The sequence below is a fragment of the Thunnus maccoyii genome, chromosome 22, assembly GCF_910596095.1.
Source record: "Thunnus maccoyii chromosome 22, fThuMac1.1, whole genome shotgun sequence".
Classification (NCBI taxonomy): Eukaryota; Metazoa; Chordata; class Actinopteri; order Scombriformes; family Scombridae; genus Thunnus; species Thunnus maccoyii.
In genome coordinates, this window is record NC_056554.1 from 5,001,922 (window position 1) to 5,020,646 (window position 18,725).

Here is an 18,725-nt window from a genome sequence, read left to right on the forward strand (position 1 = left end):
GCAAGCATCTAGACTATAAAATAGCTTTGTTGTATGCGGCTGCTTCTGTGTGCACTTGAGCAATTCACATGCAAGCATATGTTTCTTTACATCTTTGCATGTTTGTGTGTTTACTTTGCAAGAACAGTGTATGAGAGCACTCACACCAGAGAAAATCACAAAGGCAGAAATAAACCAAGGCCAAGCACTGTCTATGAGAAAGTCTCACAAAAATCCATTTTCATAATGACCCGACACACAAACTGCTTCATAATTCAAAAGAGGGACTTTCTTTTTGAGGGTTTGGCAGCTCAGGTCATATAAAAGCAGCTGCAAATTTAATGGGTCAGCTCTGAGCTTTTTGGATGTCTGGAAGCAAGAACACAATATTAAACAGCACTAACAGGAGCAAATCTACTCACTGACGGAGATGGGCACTAATGATCCTATAAACTCTGGTTCATGCGTAGTTTATGCTTCTTGCCAACATCAGCTGTAGACATGTCGCTCATAAACACACCTGGGTCCAGTGACTAACTACAATAACACTGTGGCATTTGAAATGTATGCTTGTTATTGGTGTGATCCATGACAGCACTCATGTAATATGCGTCATTCACCAGCAGACATTTCAAAAGACCAAAGATGCACAACAACTGCTGAGATGTAACACTCGCTCAATGAAAATTGCTCATCAATATGTTGTGGTTTCAACAGACCATCAAACTGAGTAGCTTATTACATTTCACATTTTGCATGAGAGAAGAAGGGTTGAGTCAAATCTATTGGACTTGCTGTGTGAGTGGGATAAACAGTGTGCTACTAGTAACAGTGTGTTACTTTGGAGATTCAGCTCCTCAGGTGTGCTAATCTCTATTGCCTAGGGAAAGTATAATCTTGATAGCAGTTTAGCAGCTGTGGATCTGAAGTGTACAGTTTACTACAGAGAATGCTAATGGCTACTAATAACATTGGGTTATTATGAAAAAAGCATGGGGGCGCAGAGGGCAGCCCTGTTGGGGTCCCCAAATGGTGACAATAATTAAGCTGAGAAACAGTAATAACAAGATATGCCATTCTGGGTGCCCTCTGTCTCCCATTAAGATTGTTGTGGCATTAAATAGCAGGTAAATTGGTCTCTTCTGGGTCTTTGGGATTGCTTTGTGGACTAATGGCTAGTGTGGCTGTCTGCTACTTTCTGATACACTTGTGTAAAAATCCCAATTAATTTCTGCTAATGTTGAGGCTAGCTGTAACATTTCCTGCTCTGTTAACAGTCAACAGTTGCCTCCTAGACCTTAGCTTAACATAGCAAGCATTAAAGAGCTAAAGGAAAACTGCCAAGAGAAATGTTAAGAGGAGGGTGAGCAATGGAATCCTGTCACTGCAGTTCTTTCATTACACATCACAGAGATTAGCCCTGGTGTCTTGTAAAATGGAAGGACAGCAATGTGCAATGGCAACAAAATGACAACACCTTTAAGTGGAGTACAAAGAGTTCTTCCTGTCCCTTTTAAAACGGGGACTGCTGCTACAGGGAACAAGAATTAATATGAATTTGGTGATATAATAGCTAGCATGGTCCTAGGAGACCAGGCCTTGTGGCCACTACTTTCATGCTCAATAATTAGTGCATAAGCCTCCCCCTACCATATACATGTGATGCCAGTCCATGCACAGCTAAAAACTCTACCAAGCAGCTGGGAAAAAAGTTCAGATAGGAGAGCAGACATTTTTGTCTCAGCATTAAGACTCCACCTGTCGCATTGTTGTCCCCACCTCTCCCCTCTTGTTTTTCCTTCATGTTGGAGAAAGACAGATCGCACTACACATAAAGAGTGCTCTTACCTTTATCTATACTGCTCAACACAGAGTAGCAAATCTGTATAAATGGCTGTAAAAGTCAAAAGGGATCTGATGGGCTATATTTACAGCTCATGAAGACATTCTACTTTTTTATTCATTTATTTTTATATTAGTTTTTTTTGTTTGTTTTTGTTTTTTAATCTCCATTTCAGCAATGTAAAGTTTGCTTTGGGAAATAAATATACATATGAACTCAAAGTGATTTCACTCTTTACATAATCTCTCTCTAAAGGCATGTTGGGGAGCCAGTGAGATGAAATAAAGCCAATTTCAAGAGTCTCTAAAACCACTTTGATTTTAGTCTCTCCTGGGAGTGTGAACGTGGTGTTAAGCGTGTTTCAAGAATATGGACCTAATGAAATGGTGGGCTAGATCAACTCAAATTCCCACGTAGACAAGTCAGATGTTTTGTTCTGATGCAATCAAACTGTTCAAGAAATTCTTGACTCCAAATATCGTTCTCCTCCCTGGACTAGTGTAGTGTGTGTTTGAAGCATTGGGGATTTCCATCCAAACACAAATTCATTGTTTGCTGACACACAGCAGCATGAAGAAGCATGACATGGCTTTCTTTCTGCCCCTGAACTGCACTCTGTGGTTCTTTGGCATCAACATCTCTTTCAGTTGGCAGAAACAAAGATACATTACTAAGGACGTGGTGTAAAGGGCTGGTGTGGGGAGAACGTTTTGAACCAACCACAGGTCCCACCATTCAAGACGGGGAAAAATAATTCAAACAGGGATCATTCAATTTATCTACCTGCCTGGCTGTTGGAAATGAAAACAGGTTGGCGAGATGAGGTCCAAGAGTGGGCATGTGTCTGCCTGTCATATGCTGGTCGGGCCTGCATCAGTCAGTGCTGTCATAGTGCCCACTAAACACTGGCAAGCAATGAGAAAAGTATGAGAGAGTAAGGGGAAAGAGCAGAAGCAGAATGCCAAAGTTTGTGGTACGGGCATGATCTTGTCAAAATAGAAATACCATTCACTTCCGATCAGCAGGGTTAGAGCTGATTCCTCTTCATGACGTTCTGCATTGTTAGCAAGTTTTTAGCAAACTGCTGGGACAAGAGCACTGACTGCACAATAGTTCATTTTAGGGGTTACACTATCATGCCAGTGGAGAGCTTCTGGTTGAAGATGACAAGTACATACATAGAGACCGATATAGCTGGATGAATTGGGACAATACGAATTTGGCTTGAATTTCACCCACCATACTGACCAAAATGATCCATCATTCTACAAATGCTCATTCTACACAGGTTACCTGAAAGAAAAACATACCATAAAAACTGATTGCTGCTAATGCTACATATGTTACAGTGTCAATGTGACACGGTCCTGATTTACAATTTCTAACAACCAGTTCCCATCTCTATATGCTAATCGTTACATGTCATTTGTAATAGTCGGAGCCAGGAACTATGATTCCTATGCCCTTAACGAAACAGCCCGCTCTGCTGACCTCATTTGTAGATCCACGTTCACTTAAATGTGACGATACCCTGCAGAAATGGGGTCTAGCTCATAAAAATCTAAGGTTTACAGGGTTACTCTGAAATTGAGCATAACACAACTCAATGCAGTCATGATCTACCCCTCTGCTGAGTCTACATGTGAGCAGAATGTGTAATAGACACTGGATCAGTTATTATGCCAAATCATTAGTGCGGTCAAATGACAGCATGTCAGCTCCATCACAGATAGGTTTATTCTGGTGCTGTTTTCCCAGGGTTGACAAAGGTTTATCTTTGAAGAAGGCTAATAACATTAGTTTACAGATCTGGATGTAGTCTGAACCCAAATAACCCAAATAATAAAAAAGACAGGAAATCAGTCATGCTATTACCTAATCAGTGTTCTCTTTATCATAGAGGGAAAAATAACATGGAGTGAAAAAAAAAAAAAAAAAATCAACCTTTTTTTCTGTGCTTGCATAAACACAGCCATTATCTGGGTAAATAATTATTCACAGTGTGTGTGAATGTTGATTACAGCTTCCCTCTGTTGTCTGTAATAGGAGGGAGACATTCACTCATCAAATATGGATGAAATGAATGTTGATGCTTTCCATCATGGCACTTAATCATGGCCTTCAGTAAACAGTAAGGGCAGGCGAGATGTGATATGGTGACTGTAACTGCTTGGGAGGCAGGTAAACACTGACTAGTTTGCTAGCGTGGTGTGACAGCATGGTGAGAAGCAATGGTTGTGTTTAAGTTGGTTGATTCAAAGGCTGTCTTTAGAAACAGCAAGCTATTGTTAATGACAAACTTTGCCATATTAAATGCAAACAGAAGTGTAAAAACTCATTTTAAGGAGGGAAAATATATATATACTCTGCTCTTTACTCATGCGTAGTCCTGCTACAGTCTGCCACAGTAATAAAAAAGCTGACCTCCAATGACAGTGGGGGCATTTGTCCGCATGCTATCATCCTATGTACACAGCACTGAGTGCAATGACACTCACAGGCCTACATTCCCCTTACTTAGCAATATGTTTACCACCCTTCCATAGATTTCCTCTCAATCTAAATGATGAGCCGGAGCCAACGGCAAACAGGCACACACCCAATTACTGCATAAATTTAGCATGCAGAACTCATCGCCCCACAGAGCACAGACATATACAAACCACAGACAGAGACGGAAAAAAACCCTGTATCACCAGAGCGACTAACCCCTTGATCCACACTTGATCTTCACTTGTCTTCAAAAGGCAGGATCTGTGTCAGGCTAAGGTCAGAAAGTAAAGGCAAGAGGTCTATGGGGAGAGGGGATGAGTTTGAGCCCTGAACCACAAGATAAGATCAAGTTCAGGCAGAGGACAAATTGGCAAGTAGAGGGGAATACAGGAAATGAGGGGTGCTTTTGATCACAAGTAAAATATTCCTGTATCTGAGCTGATGGATCAGGTCTGAGGGCTAGCTAGTATAGTATGCAAAGCTGCTTAAAATCTAGGGGTAACCGAGCTCCTGCATTGCCACATCACCCCTCTGTATCCTTCTGTCTAAAAAATTAAAAGCCAAAGTGTAAGATTGTACAAATCTGTTAAGAGTGGAATAGTTCGAGTGGAAACATAAATGTGTGGCTTGTTCCTGAGTAACCACAAAGTTTCACTTTTGTTCTGTGTTTTGAAAAAGCACACCAGCAGTAACACATACACAAAAAGCAGTCTGGAATAGCTAATTACTATGCAGGAATAACTAATGCTTGCTGAATGCAGTGGGGTTTATTTTAAAAAGCCATTACGTAAGGTAATGAATATGCGGAGACCCTGGGGGCCAGTGGCTCAGCAAGCTTAGTGTTTACTCTGCTTTAAAAGGGTGCTGCTTGCATTTGGGCTCATTATAAGCTGCTCTGTTTTCAGGGTAAAAGTGGGTGATAGTAATTCAAGGATTTGTGATGTACAGACTGAATTAGGGCAGTGATTCACAAAGGATGCTTATCAGACTGCTGTAAAGCACTTTACACTCATTTCTGATTGAAATGACTGACCTGCAGTTTACCTGGGGAGAAAAAGCTACCAGCAGGAATGGACCACAGGGCTGCCTTTTTGTATTGCATTTGATAAGCTTGAAGGCCAGTTTTCTCGGAGTGGGCATGTGACAGTGTGAGAATAACTTGCATTCGCCTCTTTGTGATAACTTTGTGAATATGTGTGAACATCATGGTTCAAAATATTTTGCATCTTTTCTGCGCGCCTTGTTCTGCAATCAGAACTTCATGACAGTAAGTGGTGGTGGTGGGACTAATACTACAGAGGCAGAAAGGGCAGGTTCGCTGTGAAAAGGTGAAAAAAAGAGAGGTGGGCTGGAGCTAGAGAGTATAGGACCGGAGCTGGGACTTAGCATGGCTGCCACGTCCACTACTCTGACAACTCATTTGCCCTAACATTTCAGCAAAAAGGTCAGACAACCCTCTGCCCAAGTTTATGAATAGTGTATAGGGGCTCTGGCTGACGGAGGGGAGAAACAGCGAACGAGGCAGGTAGAAGGTCTCTTCATTGACTTAGCTTAGAGAGAAGAGGGAGGCTGCTCTTGTCAGTGTCCAGATGGGAGCTGCTCTGTATCCTCTAAATCAGGAGTGGAGTTCTGACCTTATCTTATTCAACTGGGCCACTCGCTTAAGGCGTTGAATTGTTCATCTTGCACTCCCTAGTGCCTGCAGATTTAACTGTAGGATCTTTGACAGTGGTAAAGAATTAAACAGCAAAACACATACATGCACAAAAAAGAGAATTCCTCGATTGTAATAAATTCTCCCTGCATGCAGAAGCAATACCCTTAGGCAGTTTATGTTTATGCCTTTGGTCCTCTAGGATGTAAATAAATGTGCTTTCACACACTGCTCTATTTTCATATTTTAAAGGAACTAAGGCCAGAGCACATTCAGAGACGGCCTTTCACTTGAAGTTGTGTCACTGACAGAACAATATGTGCACTTTTTCCAATTGAAGACATTTTAGCTGGACTCAATTTTAAGAGCAAACAGTACAATCCACCTATACTGGTCCTGAGGGTCAGAGATATGAACACACACAAATAAAGAATAGTGCTAGCTAAAACTTTTACAGATGAGGTCAAACAATATTGACTTTGATGAAAAACTACAAAATAAGATTCCTACTCTCTCTGCTGTTGTTAGATTATCCAACACAGACTCAAAGCCTCACTGACACTGAACTGAGAAATGATAAATTAAGGAGTGGAATGTTTATAAAATGTTTAGTATCACAGTTTAAATCATAATTCCTTTCTGAAGGAGGACACACTCAAGCACAAACAGGAGTAGGCTACATTTACAGTACAGTGCAGATTGAGCGCATTAAGCTAAAAGATTAATGTTGCCTGTTTGTCCTCCCACATGTTGCCTCTTTACTGTATCCTGGGCTACTCACAGGGTGTCATGGCTCCAAATTTACTTTCTCACCAACCATTCAGACCACAGACCACATGAAAACACCCAATTCCCAGGATGGTTTCTGTCCAGATGGGCCAAGCTAGCGACACTTGTTCAATTAAAGGCATCAGGGGAGACCCAACCACTTTATTATCTGCAAGCTGGCCCACATTGATCAGTCTGTCTGCAACCACTCACAGCCTGTGTGACAGCTTAATCTGGGCCCTGCAACATGCACAAGCACCTTTTGCTCTCTCTCTCTCTCTCTCTCACTCACACACACACACACACACACACACAGACACAGACACAGACACACACCCTCATGGCCATGTGCACACAGACATATTCACATGCTCAATCTACTGCAGTGATGTGGATGTACTCTGGATTCTGCACAGGGGTAAGTATGTTTATTTGTGTGTTTCCAGTCTGCAAAAGAAGACAAAGCAAAGGAGAGGAAGAAGAGGTTCTGGGGGATTGGATCAGTTTCCATTTATTGGCTTCTGTCAAGCCATAAAAACAAACGGTTGTCTTTCTATCAGTTTCCTGGTGAAACCTGCAGAAATCAAATTGCTAGGATAGATTTCAAGGCCCAATATGGAGTACAAGCTTAGTGACCACCTGTGGCACCAGGATTGCTACATTGCTTGCTTTCAACATGTTCATTTTCCAGGACTGATGACTCCAACAACCCTGAGAATAAAATTGACTGACCTGTTGATACAAGGACTGACAGTCTCAATTCAAAATAGAAATGTGAATGAGGATTTGATCACCAAAATATCCACAGCAATATGGAGCAAATTCAGCTGGTTGATGAACCTAGTGGTTAGGGACATTATCCATCAAACTGAGAGCTCGGGTTTGATAACTTGTTAGATCATATCCTACCTGCAAAAGAGATATATACTCATATGTTAGAGAAATTTGAACACTACAATAGTTGATGTGTAAAAATCATAGCTACTTTGAAGTTAATTCACTCACTGTTATGTTGTCCTTGCAGACTTCCTCACACACACACAGACATGGCTAAAAAGCCACATGGTGTATAATGCCACTGGCTTAGTTGACAAAATGAAACCCTGGCCAAGCTGAACAGTCATTAACAGTGAATCCTAGTGAAGTATCTAGGCCATGTCTCCTTCTACTGAAACAGCCTGCTGGTCTGACGCCTGAGCTCTTGAGATTTCCCTCAGCCAATCTTATTCCTCACTCCATCCCCTGTCTCTTGTTTCCCATCCCTAACGATTTATTTCTTCCTCTCTTTGCATTCTTCTCTTTTGCTCATTGTCTCTCATCTCCCTCTACACCCCCACCGTCCTCTTCCTCCCCCCAAAATGATTACATGCTGAGAAAGCAAGCACACCAGGCCTAACCCAGCCCATTCAGGGAGCACTGAGGGTCTGTGGCATTATAGCTCCTCCTCTCTGGTCCCCATAGAATTGGAGAGGCGACAGATAAATAAATAAGAGCTGTAGCGAGTGAGGCTTTGTGGCAGCTGCTGAACAAATTTATGGTGTTTCTGATAACTCATCATAGCGGTTAGGCCATACTGACAGTGGAGAGAAAAAAAGAGGCGAGTCTTGTCTGCAGGGATGTTGTAAAAGGGACAGTTCAGCTAATTATTTATCTCAGAGATGTCTGTTTTGTTTATCGTAAACTAGCGTGCAACTGCACAAACAAGGCCACAAAAAGCAGAGCTCGATATGAGAATCCTGACTTGGCTTAAGCACAAAATATACTCAGGGTTAACTCAATAAATCAATCTCAATCATGCTAGCTCAGTCTGATTTGAACTATTAAAAGACACAGTTCACACCAGTTCAAAATGGAGAAGACGTAGTAAGTAAGTGAGAGGGCTGTGATGTTCACAGTAGCAGAGCAAAAATTACTAATTAAACACTGATGAATAAAAACATTTTTTGGAGACCGGCTGTGATGAATGAAGAAATGCCCTGCTGTATAGTTTGCTAAAGTGTTTGCTAAAAAGACTTTGTAATTTTGTCATGTTGAGTTTGAATCAGCTGTGTAGACAAAATGATCTGTTTTTTTTACCGAGCTGTCTAGAACAGCAGAGATCCCCCATAATATTCATTACCAAAACACTTACCCCTGTGTGTGCTGCAATATAAATGCAATGTTAATCAAATTTGATGTCTCAAACAGGAATGTTATGAAAAATGTCTTTGTTTTGTCAATTTTCATTTTCCATAAACTAAGAAAAGCCAACTTCCTACAGGACAAGAAAGCACTCATTCAGTATTCAGTTCTCAATTAGGCAACTGTTTTAGTAACATAATGGCCTCAAAATACTCCAAATAGCAGCTTTCAGACTGGTGTATATCCCCCATTTAGAAAATGTGTCTCTTCTATCCTTTGTTTATCTGGCATTTAAAACAAGAAAATGGCATAAATACTATTCTCAGCATCCACAGACATGGTCCAATTAACTATGTTTTTGTTTAATTACAATTGTGGTACCGATTAAGTACCAAATGTTGTACAGTAAGACTGACACAGATTTGACCTCTACATTATAAGATGGCAATCCTGAGCCTTGCCCACTTCACTTTGTAATGTACAAAACAACAAAACATTGAATATTACAATGTGGGTGTAATTTACTTGAAATTAGGGAATGGGATACATGTTGAAATGATACATGTGTAATTTGTGTAATTTTCTAATTATATTATTATTCTACTTACCTGCCCAGGGACTACGGGTGGAAAACAGCAATTTGCTAAAAATTAGAATTCAAAATTCAAAAGGATGTGATGTCTGACTCTGCTTTCATGGACAGAGGAAGTAATATAAGGCCTGGTCCTAATCTAGCAAAGTCTGACTAAATCTGTGACTTTGCAGATTTGGACTTGGTGCTGTAGCTGTGGTGAAAAGTTAGACTAAATTGTTGGCTAGAATCTAAGAACAATAAATCCTGGATTTATGTCAAGTTGTCAACAAGAACTAATCATCAACATACGAGAAATGAATCAGAGGAGTCTATCACCAAGGCACACACCATATACTTTGTTAGTAGAGACAGAATTAATGTGGAAAACATACATCTGGATTCTTAACTCAAACATTTTGTTAGCTGAGCCTAAAGATATTTGGAGATCTTGGAGATGTGACAATGCTTTCACTACTTTTTGTAATTTTTATACAGTTTCAAATGCTTTTATTCTTCTTATTAATCAAGTGCTTTTCGCCCATGCATTACTACAATTAACAAAAGCTAACAAATCTTTATGGAGATGGTCTGCAAAAATTCCAAGTTTAGGTCTGACAGGTTTGGTATGTGTCATCATCTTGAGGTTTTGTTTGTTTTTTTTTTTACTTAAATGTCCAGTTGTCTTTCCCAAGCACTTTTTTACATTTTATAAGCCTACATTTTAAGCGCACACTAATACTTGTGACTATATTTTTTTTTGTCTACTTACTTTTCAAACATAAGGACCTTTGAAATACAACAACCAGCTCTGTATCACTCATTGATTACAAAGCCTGCATCATCAAGGACAGTAAAAACTCTGTGTGCTTTTTGTGGTTAACTGCTGTGATGATACTCAGGATGTGTATGGATTAGAACATGTTTAGACATCACAGATCAGGTTTTGAATAAGTACATGTAAAAAGGCTTGATCTTGGGTGAAAGGTATTGTTTAACTGACCTCACATCGTGGCAGAGTTTTCTAGATCTGCAGTAAACACTGCGCTTTACTACAAAAATGCCTTGGTTTGCTCTGATTTTCCACTAAGCAGAAAATGGAAAATGCAAGAAAAAAGGAGGATCAAGCAAGAAGAGAAAAACACATTCTCCAATCTACCCTACTTGAATTCCAAAAGAATATCATTTCACATTCAAACGGAGGGAGGTATTCAGTGGCAAAACAAGCTCAGTCAAGTGTTACTATTTTCCCATTATGTAACTGAGGGAGAGATGAGCAGAGAATAGCTCTATTCCCCACTTCCCTTCTTTTATTGGTCACTCTCATTCATCTCACCAGCCTATTGATCTCAATATTACCAGACCATTTCTCTTTGCACTGCCTCTGTGCCACCAACAGCCCTTCATACATAATTGTAGGCCTTCTAAATGAAAATTGGACAACAAATAAAGGCCAGGCCCTAAACAAGACAGTTAAAACAAACATTCACCCGGTGAATCAATCAGAGTGAAGAACCTGTCTGCTCTGGACTGAGAAAATGACTCAGGCAGGGAGGCTGAATTTGTATGACGGTGTGGTATTAGACTTCAGAGGAGTGTGTCTTTAGACAAGCTTAACCTCTTAAACTCCATAAGGATTCCGGCATCCTCGGCTGACATAACTGTCTTTCAGAGGCTGTAGCAGGCTAGAGTGAAGATTAGAGCCGGAGTGAAGATTCTGGTGTCTTATGAAACTAGACGACCTAAGGCATCCATTGTTACCATGTCATGCTAGCTTGTTGGGAGCTACCATGACATAACGCTCCAAAGTTAGGCCAAATTTTGGTGAGGGAAAAACTGGCATGGCCATTTTCAAAGGGGTTTCTGTACCTCTAACCTTAAGATATCTGAATAAAAATGACTTCTATGGGTACCCATGAGTCTCCCTTTTACAGACATGTCCACTTTATGCTAATCCTATGCAGTTTTAGCTGAAAACCATGCAGTTTTTTGTATGCAGTATAAATATGCTATTTTCACCTATTCTAAAAGTGGTGTATTTGAATATTTCTACATACTGGGGTCCCTAAACAGTCTTGGAATTGCATAAATTGGGTATGACTGGAAAGCTGAGACTCTTGTGGATTCAAGGAGCCTAATTGTATTCATGTGTGATGATCTTAGTCCCCGTAGCAGCCATTTCATTGTAGTGAGACCATTTTTTGAAACTTGACCTCACTGTATAAAATGACTTATTGTGACCTCTAGGACAGTCACAGCCTCATGAAACTTTACAACTACAAACTAGAGACCAGGGCATTCAGAGGATTTCATGGGTATATTGACAATAAGGGGGTTTCTGAGCAATTTCCAGAACAGAAGTGTTCGCCATCCAATCGCCGAAAAATGCAATTCTTAGAGAAATCGCCAAATGTCAAAAGTTTTTGATACCAAATCACAGCATGAATTTTTCTATGGTGTTCCTCAAGGTCTTGGTGTCTTAAAGTGGTATTTTGGAGGGACTTTTGAACATTTTTTTTTATCAATTCCCAACTGGCCAAAAATGGTTACATTTTGCACCAAATCTGTATAACAAATGATAAACCCAAAAATTGCTGCAACAAATTATGAGACATAACTGAGCATGGGAATGGCCACCATATACTTTCATCATAATGTTTTAAGCTCTTATATACTCTAAACTTTCAAAAGTTAAATAGGTGCCTAACCAAAACTCAATGTTTATTACAGACTTATGACTAGAAAAACTTGACACACAGTGCTGAACTGCATCTTAAATTAACCTTCAGGTTCCCAGCTTTCAGGTGATATATACCACTTCTATGTGGCACATACTGCTGACCTGCTATCTCCCCCTAAAGATCCCCTGTCCCTCCCTAAAAATGGATCTATGGTAGGGAGGGGGGGATTGGAAGAGGTTAAGTTATGAAGTGGGAAAACACACACCAGCATATATGCATGCATCACACAGATGCAGACACAAGCAAGCGGACTGCAGAGTCTGTCCTAAGAGGAACATATTTACACACAAAAACACACACACAAAAAAAAACCACACATGCACACACACCTACGAGAAAGATAAATTTGGCAGTAACGACTTTCCTCAACCTTTTGGCTTAGCAGCCGGATGGAAGTGAGAGTGAGTGTGAGTGCTTTTATTTTCTTAGCACTGGCTGTCGGCTGGGGGACGGGCAGGAGATGGACTTTTCACCGGGCCCTGCCCAAACGCAATCTCTCACAGTGTCACTTGGCCAGCATGGACTCTTAGCTTTGCAGTCAGTGGCATTTCATGGCATAATTGAATTCAGAAAAGGCTGCAGGTACACAACAGGAGTGTTCTAACACTGAGGAAATAATGGCAAGTTGTGTGGTGAGAGAGGAAAAAAAAAAAGAAGAAGCAGTGACTCTTGACTTGAGCAGCGGACAAATCTGGTTATGAAAGTGACAGTGGGTGTTAGGTGGAAAATAGGAATGTGTCAGCTTCTACATGTATCCCAGCATGCCAGTATACACCCACATACACAGCCACACACACACACTGCATAGATCTGTGCTTTGGGATACTTCTCCATTCCTATGAATGACTAATTAAACCTGTTTGATGTCTCACTTTGAATGTATTTAATGAAATCATGTACAGTGCTATTTGGAACACATCAGTTTTTAGGACAATGTACATGATCAATGGCCATGTCTTAAGCATTAAAAGATCTCCATCATTTGTGGCACCACTATTATCAACATGGGTGCAGGAGCAAAGGAAAGTTGCAAATGATCCAGGGTTGTGACTCCTTTACAATCATAGATGCGCATTGTTTTGTGTGTTTGTTTGTTTGTTTGTTCTCATTATTTTAGCCAAATTGGAAGTAGAGTAGCATCAATCTTGTCAGTTCCAACAGGTCTGTGTTATTCAAGGTTACCGTTAATTCATTCATTTATTTTTCTGTTTATCTATTTATTTATTTATGTGTACCTTATAGGCCAGGATCTTTGACAGCAGTATGGTATGCAGGATGTATGGACATAGCAGATTTAAAAAAGGGAGACAAATGACAGAGATGCTCAGCTAATAATTACATTATCCCACATTCAACTGTTAATCTGATCTATTCCCAATAGGGCTTAAACTGCACACTGATACCACTGCCAGCATAGCTCTGGTAGGTTAATCACCTACTTTGTACATTAGTTACTATGATATCTTATGATAGCGTCAAACATTAAGAGCCTCCAAAAGACCAAGGTCAAAGCTTTATTAAGGACTTAAAATGGATGCTAACATTGGAGTGTTGAGGTGTTGCCTTTGAATATATTGCAATATGTGGGCAAATAAATGTCTTCCAATTCAATTACATTTCATAGCTGTGAAAACAAGTAAGAATGTAAATGTCACAGTATTCAGTACACAATGTGGGCACCAGCAAATAAACCTGGGTCCACCTCTTATTCTTTTGCGTGCTCTTCTCTGGTCCAGTCTATATGGCCTTCAATAACTCAGTAAAGCTGTATTTCACAGCTTCTTATATAGGCATCTCGCCAAAAAGCCTCTTAGCTACAACCTATAAGTTGATCTGCCAGAAGAGGGAAGATGATGATTGAGATGAAAAAGAGAGGACAGAAAAAAAGAATGGAAGAATCTGTAAAAGGAAAGGAAGGCAGAGATGTCCGGAGTACATATACACGGCAAGAAGACAAAACAAAACGAGAGCGATATAAACTCCATATATCTCAAAATCCCAAAGTCCAACGGGAAACGCTTAAAATATTTTTTTTCTCCTATTTCAAAAGTAACAAAGGGACATAGGTGAACATCAAATTCTCATTTTAGTACACAGGAGGAAGGAGTACTTTGAAGGAAGCATTGAAATCCCTCCAAAAGCTCATTGTGGTATGTCACTGTAATATATAAGAAGTGCTGAACCTACAACTTGTGTGGTAGGTAGAGGGAAAATAGTCAACTCAAGGGTGTTGATTTCAACAAAGTTGTGAAAAATGTAATATGTAAAAAATACTGGTGGTGGTCTTTCAAAAGGGTATAAAGTCTGCTGCAACCTTTCAGCTACAAAACCTTACTCCAAATTGAATCAAATAGTTCAAATGAGTCAAAAGAATTTAACTAACCTGGGGAGCAAATTTTGACAAAACTCCAATAGTGAAAAGCATCAGGATTACAAAGTCAACAAAATATATGGAGTATGTACAGAGGTATCAGACAGACGCTTAATTAGCAAATATGTAGCCATTTTGGAGTTTTACAGGACTGTAGTAGTCGGCAAATGCAAAAGAAAACAAAGAAAAACCTCAGCAAAATTTGGCCCACCCAATGCTCTTTCATGCACACACACAAACACTATACAACATCCAGAACTCCAGGCCATGCATTGTCCAATTCATTTCTCTCTCCATCATAGTAAACAGTATTGCCTGAGGCCACGCATGTTGACACTGAAGCATCTGGAGTTGCTCACAAGTGGACGCCTACTTCATCCCTTTAGACTTTGTTATCACAAAGCAGTAAAATGGAAAGAGAGAAAAGAGTGTGAGCTGTGTGGGGTGAAATTAACGTCTTGTGAGAGCAAGCATGGCTGGACTTTGGCTCCTCCAGGACCTGAGGAGGCTTAATCTCACTGCAACATCTGGCAGAGGCTGGGCAGGCAGAGGCAACATCAAGGCATCCTACTGTCCAAAGGCTCTTGAGCAATTTCAGAGCTGAAGAAAGAAGCCATTCAGCTCTGTTCCACCCTTCCTGGCAATTTTTTTCCATCCATTGAGGTTACTGTGTGTGTGTGCGCGCGTGTTTGTTTGCAGCCTATTCTTTTCAAGTACTTGTGAGTAAAAAGCTAGCCAGCAATCTTCCACAATCGATTACTTTGTTTGAACACTGCAAATCTCTCGCACGTTCAATGAAAAATGCACAGTTAAGCTTTATTGATCGGAGGAATGGACAAATAGCATTGTTATTTTATACCGTTATATAAATAAATACCTTATCGTTCTCATGTACCATTTTTTGGCAAGATCAAAACTGTTTTCATCACCCAGGTGGCCTGTCTTTTAGCCAATGGTTCCAACAGCAGTTGGAATTTGAATAAGGATCACGTATAAGCACCATTTGTTCCAGAAACAAATAAAATCTAGGTTAATGCCACAATGACATTGGTACATTTAATATTTGCTTGACTGTGTATTTTCTTCTTCTGCTGCCTTGACGCACAAGCATTTAGAAAAACAAGTTATTGGTCTATGAGTTTGTTTTATTTCTCCTGAGCAAATAAGAACAAAATCCATAATCTGGTTTGGATGATCCAAAGCAATCTCGTATAACCACAGGGCCCACTCAAATCTATAATCCTGTATCTCCGGCCAACATCAAACTTCCATTTTTTTTTTTACATCGGGGGGGAAAAAATTGTTATTACCCTCTCCCGGGGATGAGATTAAGTTGGAGGTCTGCGTGGCTCAGAGAGAAAAGATCATTAGCCTTGATCAGATTGATTAAGATCAGTGTGGGCAGTTCAGAACATCCCTCATCCAAACAAAGCACCAAGTCACGAAATCTATCAGCCAGTCTCAGAGGCCAGCCACACTGACCAGGTTTAGATTTGATATGTATTGTCCAACTGTATATGAACTAGTTCTGTATATGAACTAGTTATTCTCCCAGCCATGGTCATGGTATGTCAAACCATCAGTTGAAAGAAAATTTTGAATGGCTATCCTTCTGCATCTGAATGAACAGCCTGTGTTTTTACTGCCTCTATAATATTCAGTTTTTCCTTTTTTGTAAACTTTTCTTTACCAGGATGGTCAGCTGACCACAAACAGGCCTGTTTAAGAAACTATGCTTCACATTTACATAATTACAAGCAAAATTAACTTTTTTGTCCACCGGCCAAATGGCTTGGGAATGTTGAAATTTTACCAGCCACTCAATAAATTACCATTGTTGTTTTTGGCTGGTGAGGGAAGCAAATCTACCAGACACTTGCATATTTTACTAGCATTTGGCTGGTATCTGGTGCTTATTTTGTGTTTAGCATAGTTACATAGATTCAAACCAACAATTCAACAATACCACTACAGGCTTCCTTTCTCAAGCACTTTTAACACAATCTGGTCCAGTAAGGTAGTCAATACCTTGCACAAGAACACTTAGTTGGCAGTTTGTTTTCTCTCTATAGATCAGGTCATTATCCTATTTGTCTAACCTCTAGGCTACCACTACCTTCAGTGTTAGTGTCATCTCTTTACCAGCCACTACAGCAACACCACTGCACCAGGCAATGGGGTAAACCTATGCTTATATAATGAAACTGCACAAGCAGCTCCCCAGGGAGAGGACATGTTTGGCTATCAGTACGCAGATGGCAGTACACGGTTTGCTCACCAGTGAAAGCAGGTCAGTGTTGCAGGCAGATCATCAATCGAGGCCCTTCGATGGAAGAGCAAGGGCCAACAGCCACCTTCCAGGGGCACCGGCCTCCCTGGGGCTTTCAACATTTCTCCACATCATCACTCAACCAACCTTTGAACACATGGTCACCAACACTAATTAGCCCAAATAGGGTCACAGGGAAACCCCAAAAATAGAGGAGAAAAGAGTGCAGAAGCACTCTAAGGATTTGGTATCACAGACAATGAGCCATTAATTAAATTTCCTATTGAGCTGTCTTGTTGATACACAACACATTGGAAACACAACTCCTTGTTTTAAATTAAATTACATTTCTTCAGAGAACACGAATTAATTTAGGCATTAGCATTTACATTTAAGTACTTTTCTCTATTAGTTTTTCTATCAAACAATGTATTCTTTACCTGGAGAATGTTCTGAGTCAAAATAAACCCCATTTTTTAAATTCTTTAAAAACCCAAGGGGTCTTTCATATTAGAGTTATGGTGTAACTGCAGAAAACACCTAGACCTCTGCACAAGGAAAGATGTTGCTCTTGCAAATTGCTGGGAGCCCACATTATTAATAGGGAACGAACCTACCATGCCTGCCCTTGCCCAGCACAAAGAAACATTTACAATCAGTAAGAAAACTGCAGGTACTGAGATAAAAGGTTAGGCCTGAGTGACATTGGCTTGACATTCCCAAACACAAACAGTCCAAAATATTTGGTACTTAGGTCCACTACTTTTTACCGTAACTCTGCACTGTGCATCTGTTGTACAGTCTGGTTTAACTTCTGTAGTCAGAAAGTTAACAGGTTAGGCCTGGGAGGAGCCTTATCTCCCTTGTGTCTGTCAGAGTAAAATCACTACTCTTCATCACAGCATAAGGCAACCCTCTTCTGCTCACTCTACAACTCTCTTTCACAAAGCTCTCTCACCCCTCACCTCATTCAACATCAGTCTGGAGGGGCTACGCTGTCCAACAATTGCTGTTCTCTTAACTTCCCCTGACATTTTCCCATCAAGGGCTTCCACAGTACAGACATGGGACCAGGCTACAAGGGCACTCACGCACAACACACACACATAAAGTCATTACAGGAAGCTTGCATTTCTCATGTAGGAAAAACTGAGAAAATGTCAGCTTCTAAGCAGTCTACAAGTGTCCACATATTACATACCAAGCCCAGACCAGAATTCAGAACTTCACTGGGTTAGCTGATAACAATGAAATTAAACTATGACATATGCCTCTGTATTTACAAAATGCCACAAGATAAACAACTCATTATTGGTACAAGGATTGAGAAATAACTGCAGCATTTAAGTTTTCAGCTTTAAAGACAAACTTAGAGCAAGAAGGTGTTTGTCACAGTGATTTCCCTTGCTGGTTCAGACTGTGTGATAGGCAATACATCACCTCAAACTCAGCAAGCAGGAAATGCAAATCCAAAACATGCAAACATACGCACACACCCACGCCTAGACACCAGTTCACCACACAACGCACAAGTTCAAAAAAGCCTGTTTTTGTCAATCTGAGTGTCTGATTTGACTGACAAACAGATAGTCAAGTAGTGGGTGAACCTCCTCGTGAACAGCGCAGAGCTGAGCCAGGCAACAGCCTGCAGACAGACAAGCTAAAGCTGATCTATCCATAAAGTCTGCCACACCCAGCACTGGCTTAGTGCCTGGCCTAAGGGCTAATGAGGCCCCTCAGGGGCCCCAAGTGGCAGCCGTCATTCACCTTTGTTGTAGATAGGACAGGGAAAAAAGCAGGAAGACAGCATCTCAAATTCAGCATGTCATATCTTGTTAACTTTAACAAAACCTTGTCAGTGGTAAATTGACTCACAAATGCCAAGCTGCCTTGACATTTTTCTATTTTTAAGTGC

General features: G+C 40.5%; 1 protein-coding gene across 4 annotated transcripts in view; it reads right to left on the reverse strand.

Annotated features, from left to right (window-relative positions):
* Window positions 1-18,725, reverse strand: part of nrxn2b (neurexin 2b) — a 716,836-nt gene that overhangs the window by 554,851 nt on the left and 143,260 nt on the right. The window lies entirely within an intron of this gene.